At 39.5% G+C, this 18,317-nt stretch overlaps 2 pseudogenes; both read right to left on the bottom strand.

The window, feature by feature from the left end:
* Positions 1-421: 421 nt before the first annotated feature.
* On the bottom strand, positions 422-1,179 carry LOC124962857 (serine/arginine-rich splicing factor 9-like; annotated as a pseudogene).
* A 1,451-nt stretch (positions 1,180-2,630) lies between these two features.
* LOC124962856 (MIF4G domain-containing protein-like) lies at positions 2,631-18,046 on the bottom strand (annotated as a pseudogene).
* Between the last annotated feature and the right edge of the window lie 271 nt (positions 18,047-18,317).

The raw sequence follows: 18,317 nt of genomic DNA, 5'->3' as shown, positions 1-18,317 counted from the left end.
ACTATAAAGGATTAATTTCCAGGTATTATCAATAGATGTAACCAATGTTCAACTTAATCCTTTTTTTTTTTTTTTTAATTACTAAACATTTAAATCTATTTCTAAACAGAATGGGCCAACTCAGTCACAATAACTGCTGATTTCCATAGCAGACCAACCTGCAAACACACAGCACTGATTTTTTTCCCATAATCAGGGGTGAAAAATATACAACTTGTTTCTGAACCAAAACCACAATTTCTGCAGTTTAAACATTTCACTGCTAATATGGCCCTGGGAGAAATTATGTAGTTTCTTATCTCCTTAAAATATTTTTTAAAAAATTTCCTAAGACACTAAATCATCAATTTGGGATATAGATTCTGAGCACAAAGCAGCTCAGTTTTTCTAAAAAGTAAAGAAAAAATTCCCATCACCTGTCTCAGTAGAGCCTGAAAGGAGCGTAGTAGTGTGGGGAATCCCTGCTTTGGTATGGAGAGTCACAGCCCCTTGACCCAGACGGAGACTGTGAATAGCCATAGCTGGCGCTTCTCTCAGAATAAACTCGGATGTAGGAAGTTTCACCCTCATGAGATCGGAATTTGGTGTCATCCAGATTATGCAGGGCATATTCCATGTCTTCTTTTCTGAGATATTCAACCATCCCCATTCCATCCTTCTACACATCTGCATAAGAGACATCTCCAGCTTCTCACCTGTGATCTTTCAAGTCCTGCCAGCTGCCTGAGTGAGGAAGTCCTGAAACAAGAACTCGGAAATCAGATCCTCTTGTAGGAGGGCCACTCCTCCCACCACGGGGTGTGGGGGGGTGGGGGGTGGGGGCACCCAGCCCGACCTCCATAAGGCCTGGGGAACTCCACACGAAGCCGACACTCGCCAAAATCAAAACCAGTCCTTCCATAAAGTGCATCCTCAGCATCTTGGGGGTCCTTGGAGTGCACGAAGGTGAAAGGCACCAGGCGGAGCCGGTTCTTGAGCTGGATCTCTTGGATGCGCTATACTTGTAGAACAGGTCCTCCAGGTCCTTCTCCCAGATGTAGGTGGGAAGGTTCCCTCAGTGGGCATGCCCTTCACCCTTGCTTCAGCATCCCACTGCCCAAAGCAGCAGCCCACCTTGAGCCTCCACTGCCTCAGCTGGGGCTTCTGGGCAGCGTCCCCACCAGCTCTGCAGCACTGCATTGTGGGAAAACAAACCTGATGCAAAGGGCCAACTTAATCCTTAAGAGAGCTGTTTTCCACTTTCCAAGTCTAGGGTTTCTTTGTTCAGGTGTACAGTAAATGAAAGGACAGATAACTCATCTTATGACAGGAGGGATGTTCATCACTTGTGTAAGGAATTCCACGGAAACCGCCGGACACAGGAAATCACATAAGGGAGTTTATTAAGCAAACAGAGTGTCTCCCTGCAGGGTAAGAGAGAAAATGAGAGGAAAAGAAAAGGAAAGAGAAAGGGCGTGCTCAAGAAAGAGTGTGAAAAGCAAGGAGGAGAAAGTAAGCAAGTGTGTAGGAGAGAAAAGCAAGAGAGAAGATGGTGGGGTAGCTACGGTGAAGCAGTTGAATTCTGCCAGGCTAACAGGGGACCAATAACGGAGAAGGATACTTGCAAGCTGACTGATGAACCAATAGCTAGCTAGGATGTTCACAGACTGACAGTAATTGGGAGGCGGGGAAATGGCTGCAACGGAAAGGGCAGGGAGAGCAGCTTTGTACATTACATTCCCCTATTTCTGTTTTTATAAGAAAATATTTTGTTCTCCAGTTCTTTCTGAAGCCTTCTCTCTCTTTCCTGCCTAAGTGACTGGGGCTGGTTTTGCAGGTGAGATGTAAAAAAGTCCATTCTCCTTCCAGACTTCCAAAGGCAGATGGTTTTCATGGACTTCATTTCCTCAATTTGACTGATCCCCTATTTCTACACTAACTGCCTGTCTCCAATTCTGACTTTGTTCACCCCTCTAATTTTAGGAACTCCTTCACTGCTGTAGGGAAAGGGGGTGATGACTGATCTGGCTTCTTCGAGTTGGAAGAGGGCCACATGGGGCAAGCAGTTTGGAGTTTCCTTTTTAGAAATCGGGTTAATCAAGGGGTCCATGGTAGAAGTCGGGTTGGGGAAGAGCAGGTTGTAAAGGCATCTGGGGATAGGTGCTTCTATGAGAGAAGAACAAAAAGACATGAGTACTGAAATAAGATTGATACAATATAAATGTTGCAGAATCTGGAACATGCCAATGAATATCATAAAGATGACAGAAGCCAATAATTCCTCACCAGGGGGTGGAAGAACTGAGTTGTTCCCATAACAAGGCCTAGCAAAGGCTGGAGAGGACAAGGCCTTTTTTTGGGAACTTTAACGTTGTCTAGGTTATCAGGAATGTAAACACAACATTTAGTAGATATAGGAGAGAAGCTGGTTGAGCTGTGGGGAAAGGGGGTCAGTCTTAAGCAGGGAGAACAGATCTATTTGGTGTCCCCCCAACCTCTGAGTGGGGGAAGGGAATGGGAGGACCATGGCATAAGCAGGGAGATGTGGAAGTCTAGAAAGGGAAAGCCTTTGGAAGAGGCAGCTATCTTACCATCTTGGGAGGAGGGTGGAGTAAAGACCGGTGCTGCAGTGAGAAAGCACAGAGCCAAACCTAGTCAGAAACTTCACTGTAATAATCCTTTGGGCAGCCGGCGTGGTCTTCCAGCCAGCTGCCCAGAACTCAATGATCTCTAGCAGCAGAGTTGGGCCAGGGAGCTGAGGCCTGTTGGGAGCAGGAAGCCATCCTGGAACAGGACAAAGAGCTCATCCATGAGCTGTCCATTCATCGTCTCCAGTTGCTCCCCAACCCGGTGCAGCTGCAGCACCAAGCAGTCCACCTCCTCCTCCCTGCTCAGACTGTCAGGCTGGGCCAACTGGAAGAGGCAATCATAGACGGGTTTCACCAGGGCCATCATGGGCATGTTGTTCACCCTCAGGTAGTCAAAGATGTTGCAGATAAAGGTGACAAAGCAGACCCAGCCCTCAGCTGCTCCCGGACTTGGTACTCCTGCTGCAGCTGGTTGAGGAGTCCACAGCGAAAGACACTTTGGCCTGTTTGTTTACTCTCTGCCTGAATGATGGTGTAGCATGTGCGTCCTGCTTCCTTGCAGAACACACAGTCCTGCAGAGAATGGTCCACAATCACATTGGCCACTTTTTCCAAGTCCACAGCACCTGGATCTTTGAGTGCTGTCTTCAGCAACTGCTATATCATACTCCTTACTGGGACATGCCACTGATGGTTGGGTTGGTTACTTCCTCCACACCAGTATATGTGGGATCTCGTGGCAGGAGGACTAGGTGGGCTGGGCCGGGGAATGGAAGCAGAAACAGCTGAATCCAAGTTGGAGGAGGAGGAGGGGTTAAGAGGGGGAGAAGAAGGAGGTGTTCAAGTTTGCAGGAAGAGACTTGAAGATAAGGAATCCCTTTCCATCTGCCCGCTCAGTCACGAAAGCTGTGTGCCATTACACAAACAAATTTGGATGGCTTTAAGCCAGGGGTCAGGCGAAGGGTTCCCAGGGTTGAATCTGCCAGATTGGAGGATCCAGGTCCCATGGTGGAGACTGATACATTGGAGTCTGTGGCCAGGGTGTACACGGCCATTTTGGGTTGATTATCTAAAGAGTAGTACTGTGGCCAAATATAAGGCTGGGAGTCAGGCGAAGGGTTGAATCTGCCGAAATGGAGAACCCAGATCCCATGGTGGAGACTGATACAGCTGAGTCTGTGGCCAGGGCATCTCCAGGTCAGAGTAGTTGACTGGAGACGAGAAGGCAGCACATAGTTGGTGTCGTCACACAAACATCAATGTGGGGCCAGGCAAAAGCCGAGAAGAGTTGTGGACCTGATGTTAGGGTTTTCACATATGAGTGTGAGTGGGAGCACGAGATGAGCCTCAACCCTGAGAAAGAATCTCCACCCTAAAATCAGGAATCCACCCAGCAGATAAGACCAACTATAGGAGCCAGCCATAACTATAAAAGTTGTGGCTGAGGGTACCCCCACCCCTCAGCTGCCTCAAGAGCCCCGGACACTCAACGGTCGCTTCTCAGGTCAGCAGAGGTGTGTTTAAGTGGTCTAGAGTGGGCACCCGTCTAAGGGAACTCACCAATTTGAAGTCCGGTGTTGTATGCAAAAAGCTGAGCGTCCAGGCGAATGGAAGGTGGGGCTGTGTCCGGGGGTCACTGGGGCATCAGATGGGTTTCCACTTGCTTAAGAGACAGTGGAAGGACCCATCCTGAATCACGGCACCAATGTAAGAATCCCACAGAAACCACACTGCACGAGGAAAATCACATAAGGGAGTTTATTAAGCAAACAGAGTGTCTCCCTGCAGGGTAAGAGAGAAAATGAGAGGAAAAGAAAAGGAAAGAGAAAGGGCGCACAGAAGAAAGAGTGTGAAAAGCGAGGAGGAGAAAGTAAGCAAGTGTGTAGGAGAGAAAAGCAAGAGAGAAGATGGCAGGGTAGCTAGCGTGAAGCAGTTGAATTCCGCCGGGCTAACAGGGGACCAATAACGGAGAAGGATACTTGCAAGCTGACTGATGAACCAATAGCTAGCTAGGATGTTCACAGACTGACAGTAATTGGGAGGCGGGGAAATGGCTGCAATGGAAAGGGCGGGGAGAGCAGCTTTGTACATTACAACTTGCCCCATAATTAAGGAGAAGAGAGAGAAGAAAATCCATGTCAGTTTTAAGATAAGGCACCAGTGGTCTAGCTGCAAAGTTTATATTCAAGACATAAAGTTGACCCTGGTACATAAAAGGGGACCCTGATACATTATTAGTCCTTGAGAAATGCCAAATACCAGGACAATGAAGGTATTTATACTTTCAAAAATATAAGCGAAACAAAATTACAGTTGAAGAGTGTGTTGATGAACATGTGAAGCAACTGGCACTACAAAGAGTCAATAATAGTATAACTTCATGTAACCAATTAAGTTATTTAACAGTAGCCACTAAACTCAGTTATATACCCTTTACAGTCTAGCATAATCAAGTCCTAGATACATATAAAACAAAATTATGTACACAGGTGCAATAATAGAAAGGGTAGAAGAATGTTCTGTACTTGTTGTGATATAAATGTCCAACAACAATAATGGGACTAAATTAAGAAATCATGATATGTTCTTCCAAAGAAATATACAGCAATGAAAATAAATGAGATAATGTAACTGAAAAAAACAGAGATTCATCTTAAAAAGTAATATGGAGCAAAAGAAGTCAGACAAACAGGAATACCCATTATACTATTTATATTATACTATATTATTTTGAACTGTAAAATTCAAAAACAGGCAAAACAATTTATAGAGTTAGAACCGCAACACTTGTTTCCCTTGGTGGTGAGCGAAAGTTTAGTTACTTGGAAGGGGTCTGAGTGGAGTGCTGTGTTTGAAATGATCTAAAGTCTAGATGGTTGATATTCACGGAAGAAATACCTAATTTGAGTTCTACGTGTCTTCTGTACTTTGGATCTGGAATGTACCACAAAGGTCCATGTTGAGAGCTTGGTTCCTAGCCTGTAGTGGCAATGGGGCAGGGTGAGAATTTTAAGACGTGAGGCTGTTTGGGAGATGTTAGGTCATTGGGGGCATGTACCTGCTGTCTATTCTTTTTTCTCTTTTATCCTGGCACCATGGGTGAACAGGCTTCCTCTGCCACATGTTCCCACCATGAAGTGTTGCCTTGTCACAGGTCCAAATGAAAGGGGGGCAACCTCTGAAACTGGGAGCCATAATAAAACTTTCCTCTTTATAAGTTGATCATCTTGGATGTTTTGTTAAAGAAAAACTGACTATCGCAATTTCTAATATGGGTATACAAGTATTTTCCTCAAAGTTAGTTAAGGGGATTATATTAAATGAGACATTGGAAGTGCTTAATTCCCTTTGCCTAGGATTCAAAAATTACTGTTATTTTTTGTAAATGCAGAGGGGCATTATATCATCTCTTCACCAGCACCGTTAGACTCTCAGATCCTTTGCCACAACTTTTTCCTCTCCCTCTAACACAGTCTACTTTCACTCTCTCTTTGTAGCCCTTTTAGGGATATTTGAATTTCTAAATTTTTCTTTTATAGTATAAAGGAAGTCACCTAACACAATGTAAGTTCTATGTAAATGGTTGTTAAACTGTATTGCTTAGGGAATAATGAAGAAAGGAAAGTCTACACATGTTTAGTACAGATGAAAAAAATTTTTTCCTATATTGTCAATCTGTGGTTGGTTGCATCTGCAGATGAGATACCCAGGGATGTAGCAGACCAATTGCTTATTTGTAGTGCCTCAGATGTTTTCCAATATTATTTCTGTACCTTGTGATATCTAATGCTGGTACCCAGCTATCTTGTTACCTACAATGATAGTGTTAACACTATGTACTTTGCAGTTAGAGTGATTTTGTTTCCTGTGTTCCAAAATCTGCATTACTAAAAGAGGTCAACCTATTGGAAATCACCATGCTTTCTCAGATTAACTAATCAGGCAGCTAATAGAACTCTGATTGAAGGGAACATTAGATTGTAGGTTTAAGTCAGACAGACAGCTAGTAAAACACATCTAGTGGGAGTTGAAACTCCATTCAAGAAGTGCATATCTATATAGGGGAGAATAATTTGGCTAAGCGGTCATGGAGCTGCATATCCCGGAATCCGGAATCATGGAAAATTGCAGTATACAGTAAATACTTAGTGGTATGTCACTATGAATATAGTAGTATTTTACAGTCCCCTTAAAAAACTCAAAATACAATCTAATGAAAACTGTCAACAAATCTTTGCTTTAGCCACAAATCTTCTCATAAAAGCTAATGCACTTTTAAAAAATGTAGTACTTTATATTTTATTAAGTATATTAATTCCCAGATCATATTGCAATAAGATAGACTAATTCATATTATTTATATATTATAGATAGTGAAATCAAAATCAGAGAAAGAGATTTGGAGGACAAGTCATAGAATTGGTATATGGTTCTTTTGGGAAATAGACTCCGAACTTCAATTTCAGAGATCTACTTAATATTTTTCAAATCTTGAAAGATACAGAGGATAGTGCCTAAGGAGAAAAAGCAGAAAGCAATTGATGTTTAGAATCCAGATTCTTAATCACAAACTTCTAACTTTATAAAATTCAGAAACACTGAGGTGGATATTGTTACTAATAGAATATCTAAGGTAAATTGGAAAGTAAGGGAAAAAAACCTATAGGGGGTAAATACAATTATTAATTCCACAATATCTACAGTTGATAACTATCGTTTTGTACTCTTTTCTTTCTTTTTAAACAAAAAAGTAAATAGCTGCTGATAGAAGTAGAACATTTCTTAAGGTCTTCTACTAGGTAAGAATTTGAACCAGTGTTTGAGTTAGTCTAATTCTGAGAGTTTAAGTTTTTAAAACTATACTGTAATATTTCTACTGTCATCTATAAAATGAGGGAGTGATAAGGGTGAGGACTTTTGTCTGACGCGTGACTGGAGGATGCCACTCACATTTACTTCCCAGAGGCAGAGAAATGTTAGCCCAGATGATTTCCAACGTCCCTACTTGACTCTGGCTGTCTACGACTGAACTGGTGGTTTTTCATATAATATTTCTAAAGAGTGAGCATTCAAAAAGCATTTGCAAACCAGAAAATACAAAGTCCAAGGAATCATTTTGTTTTTTAAGCAAAATATATTTGCAGCAATACTAAACCAAATTTCTAAAGTTTTAATTTTAAGGAGTTGCAAGTACCTTTACAATTAATTTTTACTAAAATTATTCTCTACTACAGGCCTATTACAGTTTTTTTTTTTTTTTTTCCCTCCACCTGGTCTCATTATACTTCACTTAAAAGGTTTATCACATTTCTTACCCTATTTTCTTTTTTTCTTTTAACTAGTAGGTCATGTATGAAAATGGGACTTGGGGCTTGTAAATCCAAAGGTCACAAGCATCCTCAGACCTCCTAGAAGTTGACATAAGTGTACAAATGACCTTTAGCTGCCTTCAACTAAGCTAGACAGGTGACAATGGACGCTATTACCTCCTATTCTATGATCAGCTCCCTGTAGCAACTTGAATCTCTATGAACATCTAATGGGATATATGGCATCTAGAGGTCAAGAGGTCTGAGAAATCTTGAGCACGGAGAACTATCGATAGTCAATTGCCTCCTTAACCTCTTCAATTAATTGACACTGAGCATTGTGCGAGGTTCCCCAAATGACGTTGAAGTGATTCCCGGAAGTTTTCTTCTCTTTAACAGGTAAACAGATGATGTCTTATATATCCAGGAAACCCATTTCCACACTACATTAGGAATGTATCAAAGCAAGCCAAATAGCTTCTCAACCAAAATGAAAGAATGTAGGGAAGATTTCATGGCTGTGCTTTGCTTTCTGTCTCACATAATGCTTTATGATAATGTATCAGTACTTTCTCAGACTTCTGTTGAGTTTATTCAGTACATTTTTGCTCATTTTCTACCACAGAAAACAATAACAAAATTCTTTCATCTCTGTAAAGCATCTACTGCCTTACTAGGTGGAATAGCATGGAATCAAATTCTATCTCTATATTTTGGGGTCTTTAATGCTAGGTAAGTACTTCCAGGGGAAAGTATTGAAAATGCTACACTGTCACAGATCTAAATGCAATATTGTGGGTTTATTTTTTTTTTCTTAAAGAAATCTCATCTCCATTCCAGAGAAATATTAATATGATTTCAGCTATTGATCAAACCTATTGCAAAATTTTTCATATACTTATGTCAATGTCCTTACTAATGGCATCAATTTAACTTGACTAATTCTTTTAAGGAGAAGAGGGGCAGGAAGAAGAAATCCATGAAATGAGTGTTTTAGCTGCTTTCTCGTATGAGAGGAGCAGTTTTGTGATAGCTCTTGCCTTCCCTTTTAGAAAATTCATTTTCTTTGATTGATTTTGGTGTCAACCGATAGTTTCAGCAGATGCTAATCCTGAAAGGTCACTGCGGACAGTATGCATCCCAAGGGGAATCACTGAAGCAGGGGATTGTGATGCTCCCTGTTCTAACACTGTCTCCCTTCCTTCCTCCCAGAGGGCCAGCTCCTGACAACCCTACCACATTAGGTCCCCTAGAAATACAAGCCACTTTAGTCAGTTTACAATTGTAGATCATTTTATATATTTTTTATTATTGTATATTTTAGTGCTCACATCAGATATCAGCCCACTCCAGGAAAACACATTAAGTTCTCTAAGAGCTCCTAAAATCTCTTCTCTGTAAGGTTGATGTGAGAGAAAGCAAACCTTCGCATTTCAGCTTTTCCCTGGAAGGAGGAAGTCAGTTCATACTACGAACAACTGCACCCCAAAACTTCTCTCGCGGCTAGTTAGCTTAATAATCGTAATCTTTGAAGGTGGAGATTAGTCTACTTGTTACTGAGCTGATTTTGAGCTTATTGCTTTATGAGGACTACAATAGATGTCTTTCACCTTACAACGGAGTAAATACTCATTCTGTTTTGGCATTTCTGAAACCGGCTGAAATTGACAAGAACAGAATCCCATTCTTAATATTTAATTCCATCAGGAACTCAATGACTTCTGCACACCACAGTCTATATTGTAAAAGGAATTCTGGTAAAAAGCAATGAATAAATGGACCATTAATGGTAGAACTTGGACCTTCAGATCATGATACAAGATGGTTTCAATGAGTATGACATTTCTTTTGTTACTCTCAATCCACACCTCAAATATATTGAAAAGGCAATTTCTGTTTTGCTTCTTCCTGATATGGTTAGTCCTATTTATAGATAAATCTTCAAGAAAAAGAAAACACTGATAAGAATCTGAATGTAAATCTATATTTGAGTATAACTTACTGCTAGATAAAATAGAGTACCCCAGTTAAATTTGAATTTCAGATAAACAAAATCTAGGCTGAGGCTATTAAATATGTTTCATGTAATGTTTGGGACATTTATATAAAGACATTTAGCTAAAATTCAAATTTAACTGGGCATTGTGTAATTTTATTTACTAGATCTGGCAATATTATTTACATACTCACTGTTTTAGTCAGCTAGTTTGATGCTGTGACTAAAAGGATCTGACCAGCACAATTATAGGAAAATTTTGAGGGCTCACTATTTCAGAGGTCTTAGTCCATAGCAGGCTGGCTCCATTCCTGGGGGCTCCAGGTAAGGATGAACATCTTGGCAGAAGAGGGTGGTGAAGGAAGCAGCTTACATCAAGGTGATCAGGAAGCAAAGAGATACTCCACTCCCCAGATACAAATATACATACCCCAAAGTCACACCCTGCTCCCCACCCCCTTCAGCCACATCCTACCTTCCTCCGGTTAACACTTAGCTTATCCCATCAGGGATTAATTAACTGATTAGGTTAAGACTCTCACAACCCAATTTCTCCTTTGAACCTTCTTACATTGTCTCACATGTGAGCTTTTGGAGGACATCTCACATCCAAACCATTCATTTTCATACCAACTTTTTTCCTCCTGTTGAGATTCAGTGAGGCTAAACTGAAAATCTTACCATTCTGTACAGCAAAACCTGGTTAAAATCCTCATCTCATTGTTTCATTGTGTTTTGTTTTTGTACTGGGGATTGAACCCCAGGACACATTACCATTGAACTACATCCTCAGTCTTTTTTATTTTTAACTTTGACACAGGGTCGCACTCAATTGTTGAGGATCTTGCCAAATGGCTAAGGCTGGCCTATAATTTGCAGTGCTTCTGCCTCAGCCTCCTTACTTGCTGGTATTACAGGCATATGCCTTGGTGCCCTGCCTCATATCATTAATAAACCGCACGATTCCCTTATTTAATTTAAATAAGCATAATCATTCAAGACAGTTCTTGAATATTATATAACTTGTGGAAGATTTGGGAGCAGAGAGGGAGTCGTGGGGGTATTTGGAAGTGAAATGACCTTATATACAAAGATGACGAAGGTATGATGATATTAAATGATATTAAATGTGTGGTTGTGCTTATTTAGAAGTCTCAATTCAGTGTTGTTTGGTTGTGGAGTAGTTTTTTTTTTTTTTGACTCATTCTGCTATTTTTTCCTTTCCCCCCACCCCTCCAACCCCTCTTTTCCCTCTATACAGTCCCTCCTTCCTCTATTCTGGCCCTCCTCGCACCCCCCATTATGTGTCATCATCCACTTATCAGCAAGATCATTCATCCTTTGGTTTTTTGAGGTTGGCTTATCTCACCTACCATGATATTCTCCAGTTTCATCCATATGCCTGCAAATGCCATAATTTTATCATTCTTTATGGCTGAGTAATATTCCATTGTATATATATATATATATACCACAGTTTCTTTATCCATTCATCAATTGAAGGACATCTAGGTTGGTTCCACAATCTGGCTATGGTGAATTGAGCAGCTATGAACATTGATGTGGCTGTATCTCTTGTAGTATGCTGATTTTAAGTCCTTTGGGTATAGGCCAAGGAGTGGGATAGCTGGGTCAAATGGTGGTTCCATTCCAAGTTTTCTAAGGAATCTCCACACTGCTTTCCAGAGTGGCTGCACTAATTTGCAGGCCCACCAGCAATGTATGAGTGAGTGCACCTTTTTCCCCACATCCTCGCCAACACCTATTGTTGCTTGTATTCTTGATAATCGCCATTCTAATTGGGATGACAAGGAATCTTAGGGTAGTTTTGATTTGCATTTCTCTTATTACTAGAGATGTTGAACATTTTTTCATATATATGTTGATTGCTTGTAGATCTTCTGTGAATTGTCTGTTCATTTCCTTAGGCCATTTGTTGATTGGATTATTTGTATTCTTGGTGTAGAGTTTTTTGAGTTCTTTATAGATTCTGGAGATTAGTGCTCTATCTGAAGTATGAGTGGCAAAGATTTTCTCCCACTCTGTAGGCTCTTTCTTCACATTGCTGATAGTTTCCTTTGCTGAGAGAAAGCTTTTTAGTTTGAATCTATCCCAGTTATTGATTCTTGCTTTTATTTCTTGTGCTATGGAAGTCCTGTTAAGGAAGTCTGATCCTGAGGGTCTTGCCAAATGGCTAAGGATGTGGAGTAGTTTTATTATTATTTATAAATTGATGCCTTTGATGCTCTGTAGCAGGACTCTTAGGGAACAGAGGAGAAGATGGGCTTTATTAAGAGTAGACTTTAGAATGTGTAGTACTTTGCATTTGGCGTTGACTCTGACACAAGACAGTAAGACCATTCTACTAAGTCTACTAATTTATGCTCTTTTTATTATTTTCTTCCATATTCCCCATTTACTTCTTTTCCTTTTACCAGATTCATGTAGGAACCATGCTTAACTGCCTCAAGGAAGGACTGAAAACACAACCAACCACTTGCTGACCTAGTATTCACTTTCAAAAGACATTTTCCAATAAAAAAGAAAGGGCATGTCCAAAGGCAGAATAATTTGAGGAAAAGATAATTAAGAGCAGAGTTGTTTCAATTTGTAACAGATTTTTCTAGGCCAAGATCATGGCCCCTGAGTCCACGGCCTGAAGGTGCTGATGGGTTTTCCACCTAATTTGTGAGTCATGCCAATTCACTCTAAGACTCTCTCTACCTGCTACAGTAGGCCAGGTGGTTGGAGAACACACTCCAGCCACAGGAGAACATGGTAAGCCTTAAGACAGCTGAAAATTGGGTCCTCCTTCCTTGGGGTACCAAGTTCGTTAACACATGTGACTCAGTCTCCCACTCTCAAGATGATCTCTGGATTTCAAACTGGTTTTACCAGTAGATTTTTCAAGTGGAAAGAGTGTGTTTAGTAGAGGAGATGAGATTCCCAGGATTTCAAAGAATGTTACCTAACACTTACCCTCTGCTAGTGAAAGCACAGAATCACAATTATGAAACTGTAAAGTTAAGCAGAATCACCTGTACTGTATGTACAGTACACACACACACACACATACACATATATATACATATATATATATACATATATATGTGTGTATATATATACGTATTGCAGAAATAGACAGGCAGGGGGACTGGAACTTCATCTTATCCCTTGTTTTCCTGGTCTCAGAGTGGCTTATAGTTCTTTGTCTAAAGGCTCTGCTGAGAGTCCATTATGTTTTCTGTTCTAAGCAAATTCTCATGTTAAACTTTTTCAAAAAGAATACAATCTGATGATGGATAATTAATTATTTGTCCTATTGGTTGTTCAGTCTGTTGTTAATCATATAATTCCCTCACCATCTGCTTGCTTTTATCAACATAAAGCTGGATTGCAGATGAATTCCAGAACTGGTAGAGATATAGAACCTCGATATTGTAAAACACTAAAGACAATTTTCTGATTGAAAGTTTTGGAGAAGGGAGATTGTGTAGAACCTGTCCAATCTCTCTTCCTCTATCACTTTTATCATATTTCTATATCCACAGAGTACATTTTATGGATGAAAATTTATTCTGATGCAATTATGCAAGCATGGAATATGTCTTATCCTAATTAATTCTTATGGATGTACACAATGGTGGGATTCACCGCGGTGTATTCATATATGTACATAAGAAAGTTATGTCAGATTCATTCCACTGTTTTTCCTTTTCCTGTCTCCCTCCCTTCCCTTCATTCCCTTTCAAAATGGATTCCACTGTCACCTATAAGTAAAAAGAACCAATAAAAAAAAATCAAAACATTTCCTATATTACATTATCATTAAAAAAAAGAAAAAGAAAAAAAAAAGAAAATTTATTCTGTAGACTTGTTAAAGATGTTCTTTTCCATAAGTAGACTTCTTGTCGAGGCCCATTTACATGTCACCATCTGTTTTTCTTCAATATTTCTTTCATATCATATTAATTACACTAAAATAAGAGTTTTTCTTACTCAAATTCAGTGTCCCTATTGGGTGGAAGGAATAGGATGCAAAACTGGTATATGACATAGGTGAAAAGCTTCTTTCATGTGTTTCATGCTCCTTTTAAGTCAATTTCCTCTCATTACTTCTGTGAAAGCCACATTTTTCAATTCACTAAAATTGTCTTATGTCAGTATCCAACATTTAGCAAGTGTTTAGTGTTTGAGGTTTAACGATTAAGCCTCAAAAGAATGGTTATGATGTTACTCCAAATCTAGAAAAAATAGTTTAATGTTTGATCTTTAGAAATATTCCTGCTTTAGATCACAGAGAGGCATACTTAAGGAAAATAAATTCTAATGGTAGAATTCAATTGCTCATGTTCAATAGCTGGAAATAGGAATCTACTTTGAGATCATGACCTGCCCAAAGTCTCAATTCAAGAATTCCTTAAATTAAAAAAAAAAAAAAACCTGTGTCCAGTTGTAATTTTCAGTGATCCATTTTATATTCATTTTTTAGAAAATATTTTTGTCTTAGTCATAATTTTATTTATATTTGTTTACAACCATGTGCAATCACAAATAATTGCTTATGCTCTCCTAAAAATATCACTATGCAGTTTTTTGGATGGCTCATTTTCTTACTTTAAAATGGTAAACACCTGTATAAATATTCCTAAAAATATAGCTTGGTTTTGCATGTTTTTGAACTTTATGCAAATAGATTCACATTATATATATATATACATATATATTTATACAGTTTTACTTTTCTATAAACATTTTAAGATGACCCACTTTTTCTTTGCAGTTGTTTCCAACTCCTTTCATTGCAGAAATATTCCATTGAATGAATATTTCATAATTTTACTGATATATATGAGTTATTTCTACTGTTTATTTAAATAATGTCATTCATATGTATAAATATATAAAGTATATATATAAGTATATATATATATATATATATATATGCACACATGTATATATGTGTGTGTGTGTGTATGTTATGTATGAAAGTTATTTTCATGACCAGAAATTTCCTTTTGGATATATGTAGAGATGGGATGCCTTGCATATTAGATTTCTATTGCTGTGTAATGATTATCATAGAGCAGGTGGCTTAAATCAACACATTTTGTTTTTAATCCCACAGTACCTTGGATCGGAAGATTGGCTGTAATCATCTGAGTACTCTTCTCAGGGTCTCAGAAAGCCATAATCAAGGCATAAGGCCAGCTTGACTTTATCTTAAAGTTCTGAGGAAGATTCTAATGTAAAGGTTTTTTTCTTCTTCAGGTTTTTGGTCAAATGCATGTCCTGGTGGGGATAGGACCAAGGTTCGTAAGGTTTCTTTACTGGCTGTCAGTCAGGAGCCTCCCTAAGGTCCTGAATGCTACTGAGAGTATCTTTCTATGAACCTTCTCCATGTCAGCAACAAGGAACCTCCCTTGCTGTATTCAAATCCCTCTCTGACTTTCTCTTCTCCCACCGTCTGGAGAAAACTCTCTGCTTTACAGGGAGTTTTACGATTTCATACAGCCTACCTAGGAATTCTCCTTCTCTTTGACATAGCTAATTAATAACCTGAAATATTTGTATCTCTATCTGTAAAATCCCTTTAGCCATGTAATTTACCATATTCATAAGAGTAATATGAGGGACCAAAGAGCATGAGGACCATTTAGAATTCTGCCTACCACAGCGGGGTAACAGGGTTTGCACCTCTTCAAGTTAATCATGTAATTCTAACCTGTTTTGTAACATCACTTAACCAATAGATACATCACCAATAATACTTGAGACTTATCACGTCCCTTCTGGCCGCAGAGAGAGACACGACAAATGTCTGAAGCTTTGGAAGTTTATTGTGCACAGTCCCTCTCCTACGCTTCTCTTACTCCTAGCTTCTACGCACTCCCAGCTTCCCTTCTCCCAGCTTCTTCCAGCTTCTGCGTACTCCCAGCTTCCAGCTTGGCTTCAACCTCCGCCTTCGCCGCTTCGCCGCTTCTTCCGCTTCTTCCGCTTCTTCCGCTTCTTCCGCTTCTTCCGCTTCTTCCGCTTCTTCCGCTTCTTCCGCTTCTTCCGCTTCTTCAGCCCCCTCGCTCTCCCACCCACCAGGCTTATATACACTTCAACCAACCAGGGGAGAGTACACGAGATAAACGCGGACAGCTGCAAGCATAAGATAGGTACACGAGGGGGGGCATGCTCTAATCACATCGTTAACTAGCCAATCATTGGAATTCGCTGGTTGTTTACTGTATAGCTGGCCACTTTTGGCTCAGCGTCAGGCGCCATCTTGACCATGTCCAAAGGCTGGGGGTCCCGGAAACCCCGACAGAGACTTTCTATTATTCTACAACTCCATTAGTAATTGACATGATTATACTTTCTACTTATTTCCAGTTTGATACACACATTTTACTAAATTTTGAAACATTTTGTCAGTTTTTGTTTTTATTGAAATTTTTTTCAATGCCCCAGAAAAAATGGGAGAAAATCATGAAGCCTTTCTTAACTCTGAACCATTGAAGTGTACGTTGTAGACATGACATCTCAACATCTCCAAGTACTTTGTTTTTCCTGGAATCAAGGCCATTTTTTATGTAACCATATTACAACCATCTAAATTAAGAAACTAACCTTATCACATTACTGACATATAATCCACAGATGGTATACAGATTTTACCAGTTATCACAACAGTGGCCTTCAGAGCAAAAAACAATCTATTATGGAATTTAGTTATTTAGCTATCGAGTATATTTAGACTCTTAGAATTTGGAACATTTTCTTAATCTTTATTTGACTTTCATGATACACTTTTGAAGGTCACAGGCAAACTATTTTACAGAACTTTCCTCAGTTTGGGTTTATTTGTTGTTTTCTCATTAGGTTTAGATGATGCATTTTTTGCAAGGACATTCTAGAAGCATTGCTCTGGTCTTCTCATTACAGCCTATTATGTGGTATATAATTTTGATTTGCCCATTTCCTGGTGATGTAAATATTAGTGATTTCATTAAGTTGCTATTTGCCAGGTTTTTTAATTGAAAAATTACTCTTATTTTCCCCTTATAATTAATGTACAAATACCCTGTTCTTCATGATACTTTCACCTAGCATTTTTGCATTTATTGATGTTTCTTTACAGAATTAAGTTTTAATCATGAGTGCTAAAAACAGTGAATTTGTATTATTTATTCTGTGTTCACACTTTACTATTGGGAAAAGAAGCTTGTCATTTATCTATCTTTCATCTTCTTATATATTGGTAAGAATTAATTGCCCCATTTTACTCAAGGCATCATAATCCATTACTATCCTTATTTATTTTGTTGATTGTTTTAGTCAGGTTTTTTGCTGCTGTGACTGAAAGATACAACCAGAACAATTGTAGAGAAGGAAAAGTTTATTTTGGGGTTCACAGTTTCAGAGGTCTCAGTCCATAGACAGTAGGCTCAAGTCGAGGCGGAACATCACAGTGGAAGAATGTGGCTCACATGATCACATGATCAGGAAGCAGAGAGAGCAACTCTACTCACCAGATTCAAATATATACCTCAGAGCCACACCCCCAAGGCCTCACTTCCTGCAATTACCACTCAGTTAATCCAGTCAAGGGATTATCCAGTTGGGTAAAGGCTCTCACAACCCCATCATTTCTTCTCTGAACTTTTTGGCATTGTCTCACCAGTGAGCTTTCGGGGGACACCTCGCATCCAAACCATCACAGAGATCAAATTTCTCCAGAGTTGTCCAGTGAGAGCTCCCTTAAATTAGTCCTTACCTCTGATATATCCCCACCATTTCTTGGGCATTTCTTCAGTTTCTGTCATGGACAAGAAGTCTGGGTTTATACTTTCACCCATTGTGCCCATTTTGAAATCAGTCATTGTTCCAAGGAGCACTAGTTTTTATAATTTTATTATTTTTATTGGAGAATGTGATTTAGAAATCAAGAAATTTGAGCTAGTTCAGTATGCTACTATAGAGTGTTGCTACTCATCTTCCCCTCAGTAGAAAAGGGAATGCATATAAGCATACATATAAACACACATTTACATTTGTGTTTATGTCCATATGTATTAAAAATGTTTATTTAGCTCTGAAACCTACAATTCCAATACAACACTGAAGGATTCTTGTCCATTTTCTTCTTCATGTTGTTCTCCAACAGTGAGCCACTTGACTTCCATACTCTGCGATATATTTACCTATTGATCAGCTCTCCCTGAAAAGAACCAGTTGCGCATAACACCACTGATCCTGTCTACCCTTTTCTTGCTCAGAGTCTGGTACCACACATGGTCTACCATTCTTGTCACCCACTTAGTAATCCTCTCCCCCAACTCAGGCTCCTACTGCATTTGCTAGACTGCTACTGCTGCCAATCTGAAGTGGATGTCCTACTGCCTCAAGTAATCTCACTGATCCTACTCCCAGCTCTCTCTGCAAACTTCTACACCT

The sequence above is a fragment of the Sciurus carolinensis genome, chromosome 13 (assembly GCF_902686445.1).
Source record: "Sciurus carolinensis chromosome 13, mSciCar1.2, whole genome shotgun sequence".
NCBI lineage: Eukaryota > Metazoa > Chordata > Mammalia > Rodentia > Sciuridae > Sciurus > Sciurus carolinensis.
This window is presented reverse-complemented; position numbering and strand designations above follow the sequence as displayed.